General features: G+C 47.4%; 1 non-coding gene across 1 annotated transcript; it reads left to right on the forward strand.

Moving 5' to 3' along the window:
• Positions 1 to 1,264: 1,264 nt before the first annotated feature.
• LOC111725610 lies at positions 1,265 to 1,371 on the forward strand. The gene has a single exon (XR_002773637.1). It is a non-coding gene; the product is annotated as a U6 spliceosomal RNA (small nuclear RNA).
• The last annotated feature ends 3,087 nt before the right edge of the window (positions 1,372 to 4,458 follow it).

Genomic DNA, 4,458 nt, shown 5'->3' on the forward strand with positions numbered 1-4,458 from the left:
AATTGTTGGGGAATCATTGAGGGCACAATGAGCCAGGTTACACTGCTTATGTTTGCTGGGTGAAGTCCCTCTAATAATAGTGTCCCACCCTCAAGAGGTGTGTCACACACCCTGGCCCCACATACCCCTTCCTCCTTCCCTCTCTCCGCTCCCCCATTTCTCCTCCCCACACCATGTACTAGCATCAATTGTCCTCATATCAAAAGTGAGAACATTGGATTCTTGCTTCTCCATTCTTGTGATGCTTTACTAAGAAGAATGTGTTTAAACTCCACCCAAATTAATACAAACCATGTAAAGTCATCATCCTTTTTTTAGTGGCTGAATAGTATTCCATGGTATACATATGCCACAGGTTGTTAATCCATTCCTGGATTGTGGGCATTTAGGTTGTTTCCACAATTTGGTAAAAATTTTTTTTGTTTGTTTGTTCATTTTTTGAGACAGAGTCTCAGGTTGTTGCCCTGGGTAGAGTGCTATGGCATCACAGCTCACAGCAACCTCAAACTCTTGGGCTTAAGTGATTCTCATACCTCTTGCCTCAGCCTCCCAAGTAGCTGGACTACAGGTGCCTGCCAGAAAGCCCACCTATTTTTTACTTGCAGTTGTCATTGTTGTTTACCAGGCATGGGCTGGATTCTCGAACTGCCAGCTCTGGTGTATGTGGCTGGCGCCCTAGCCACTGAGCTACAGGCGCTGAGCCAGGTAAATATGTTTTGATTGGTGCTCAATACCAGAGTTGTAGGGAGCCGTCTATGGCTCTGGATAAAGGAGGTGCCAGGCTGGTTTGCCACATGAGACGTGTGGGAGGGGTCTTTGAGGGACACCCCTCCAGCGGGGGAGGCAGTGCAGACAGGGAAGCTAGGCTGCAGTCCCAGCTACAGTACGGGCACAGCTAGAGGTTCAGCACAGGCCAGGAGAAACCCGGGAGGATTTCCAAAGCCAGAGCTGACCACTAAGGAGCCTCCAGGGCCCACAGCTGCTAGGGCACCATCTGCCTGTGAGTGGCTCCACCTCTCTCTGTGACCACCGTCTTCCTACGTCCCACGATTTGCTCATGTGAGAGAACACCTGGCAATTGTAGGTTCTCTGTAGCTATTGGAAGGGTGAGTTGATGAATGAATAAAGGGGTGAATGAAGGAAGATTGTGGAAGACAGCTGCGGGAGGGCCACAGCCTGGGCTGTGCGGGGCTCCTTGAGAACAGTGTATTTCCTTTTTCTTCCTGAAGTCTGTCTTCCCATGTGACATCAAGAAGGTCAAATGGTGCTCGCTTCGGCAGCACATATACTAAAATTGGAACGATACAGAGAAGATTAGCATGATCCCTGTGCAAGGATGACATGCAAAATCGTGAAGCATTCCATATTTTTTTCTTCAATGTACACAGCTATGATTTAATAAAAGGAAAAAAGAAGGTTGAATGCACGTGCACCTGAATGTGCTCTTCCTTTCCTCTTAGCTTAAGTTTTTTTAAATTCAAGTTTTTTGCTGCTCTCTCAGGCATGTAACAAAAATGTCTCACTCCACGGCCTGGGCTAGAGTGCAGTGGCATGATCATAGCTCACAGTAACTTCAAACTCCTGGGATCAAGTGATCCTCCTGCCTCAGCCTCCCAAGCAACTGAGAGTATGAGCACATCACCACACCTGGCTAATTTTCTCTCTGTGTGTGTGTGTTGGGGTGGGGATTGTAGAAATGGGGTCTTGGCCTTGCTTAGGCTGGTCTTGAACACCTGTCCTCAAGCAATCCTCCAGCTAAATTTACCCTTTTTGTTGTTGTTGTTGCCCTCAGAAGAGTGTCATAGTGTCATAGCTCATAGCAACCTCAAACTCTTGGGCTCAGGCTCAGCACCTGTAGCTCAGTGGGTAGCACACTGGCCACATACACCTGGGGCTGGCAGGTTCGAACCTGGCCCGGGCCTCCTAAAAACAAACAAACAAACAAACAAACAAAAAAACAATAACAACTGCAACAAAAAAATAGCCGGGCATTGTGGTGGGCACCAGCTGATTTTTCTATTTTTAGTAGAGACTCCTATAGATATTTTATGCAAATACAAGCAAATATTTTCTCCCCCTTTTATACATGTATTAGAAAGTTTTAAGTATTGTTCAGTGTCTTGTTACTGTTTAACACGACTTGGGGCCCTGCCTGTGCCAGTACTGACCTCTCCTATTCCTTCCTGTGGTTGTATGATATTCCAATATATGGATGGGTAAACATTTATTGATGGATATTTAGGATATCTCCCAACCTGAGATTTTACAAATAAATGCTGTAACAAAGGACCTGGTACATAGATATTTTGTATGTTTTAGCAGATCTGTAGAATAGATTCCCAGAAGGGAAAGTTTTTTTTCTAATTTTGACAGCTCTTGCTAAATTGCTGTCTGTAGAGGTTGTACAGTTTTGAAACCCCTCAGAATTTATTTGCAAACCTACCTTGAAATACGCCAACCTTGACAACAGTGCTCCTAGCAGCATTATTCATCATAGCTCCAAACCAGAAACAACAGAATGAGGAAGCAAATTGCCATCTCGCCGCGCGGTGGGGTACCACACTGTGCTGAAAAGAAAGAGCATTCTGCACACAGCCGGGAGGAGTCTCCCCAGCACACTGATGAGGAGGGGAAGGCAGACACACTGCAGCACTTCCTGTGTTATTCAGGGATATGCATCAGTAGTGAAGCTACAAGGAAGAAGTAATCCACGATGACAGGGATCAAAACCGTGGTTATCCTGGGAAGGCAGAGTGAGTCCTCTGAAGCTTCTAGAAATGTTCTATATGACATTCAAGGTGATAGTTATATTGGTGTATCAGTGTGTAAAATTTCACGGTGCTATATGCACTTTGCTACATATGCCCCAACAGAAAGTATTATAATAAGGTTAAAAAAACGCTCATGTCCAAGTAACATGGCCACCATAGGAGGTGGACTCTTGAGCTACAAATGTGGTCTCTTGAGCTACCGTGTCTCTCTTTTGTCCAGTCTTGAGCTGAATGCAGGTTCTGGCTCAAAGCTGCCCTACAGGTGCAGAGTGAGCTCTGCAAGGGAGGAAGGACCAGGACTCTCTGGCCTTTGGTCTGCCTCCTCCTGTTTGCTGACCGGGACTCTCTGGCTGTGCCCTCCATAGCCTGAACAGTTCCCTGTGCCAGGTGCCAAGCAGCTGCCTCGTTATTCATAGCCTCTTCCACCAGCCCCTCCATACGCCTCCAGCCCTGCTCCTAGGACCTCTCCCCGCTCCGTTCCCAGGTGTATCCAGCCAAGGAAGGTGGGGATGGGAGAGGTTGAGGTCATTGACAAATATCTTAAAACATAATTTTAAAAAACATTACTGGACCATTCCAGGACCTGTTGCTGTGGGGAAGGACCTGCCCCTGCAGAGCTGATTCCCGGGCCCGACCTCGAGGTTTCTCCCATTGTGAGCTCGTCTTTCTTCATGGCTTTTGGACTACATGGGAGGAACTTCTTTCATACCAGCTCTAAGCCCAGGCATCCCCACACCTTTTCTTTGAGTGGAATGATACCCCTCTGTGAGGTCCATAGGAGGGGCCTGTCCTTTGCTGGGAATGTGGTGGTGGTTCCAGACTCTCCTCTTCAGGGCCTCCTGGACAGTCTGGCTGAAGATGCCAGTCTGCTTTTGCTCAGGGAAGAACGCTTCCCCCAGTGCCTGCGACAGGCCATCTCAGAGCCAAGCTCCAGGCCTGCACTGCCCCACCCTGCAGGGGTGACTGGCTCTGAGGAAGATTGGCTTAGGAAGGGGCTACACTCCATCTTCTTGCCCCCCACCCCACTTCTGGGGAGGCCGACGTTAGCATCCTTCATGAACCTTGAAGTTTTTCTCCAAGCCCCATTTGGCCTTAAGTTAGTCTTTTGTTTCTTATCTCAGAAAACTCAGATGTTCTTCCCATCCTGGCACACTTCTCCAGATCAGTTGGCCAGCCACTTTGCTGGATGTGGGGAGATAAATCACACCCAGTGCTTTTCTTTTTTTGAGACAGATTCTCACTATGTGGCCCTCTGTAGAGTGCGGTGGTGTCACAACTCACAGCAACTTCAAACTCCTGGGCTTAAGCAGTTCTCTTGCCTCAGCCTCCCAAGTAGCCGGGACTATAGGCACCACCACAATGCCTGGCTATTTTTAGAGATTAGGTCTTGTTCTGGCTCAGGCTGGTCTTGAACCCATGAGCTCAAACAATACCCCTGCGTCCTCTCAGAGTGCTAGGATTATAGTCGTGAACCACCCCGCCTGGCCCAATACTTTTCATTGTTCAACTTCAAACCCCCTGGGGAAGTCTGCGAGATGAGATACAAGTCTTCAGTTCTTCTGCATTACCAGAGGGCAGGATCCTTAATGCTGGAGATGTATTCTGAAAATGTAATCTAGAAAATACACCTAAAAATTCAATCCATTTTAAAAGCTTTTGCTTTCTTCCTCTTTTTTTCTTCTTTTCT

The sequence above is a fragment of the Otolemur garnettii genome, unplaced genomic scaffold (genome assembly GCF_000181295.1).
Source record: "Otolemur garnettii isolate 467f Iridium unplaced genomic scaffold, OtoGar3 scaffold00044, whole genome shotgun sequence".
Classification (NCBI taxonomy): domain Eukaryota; kingdom Metazoa; phylum Chordata; class Mammalia; order Primates; family Galagidae; genus Otolemur; species Otolemur garnettii.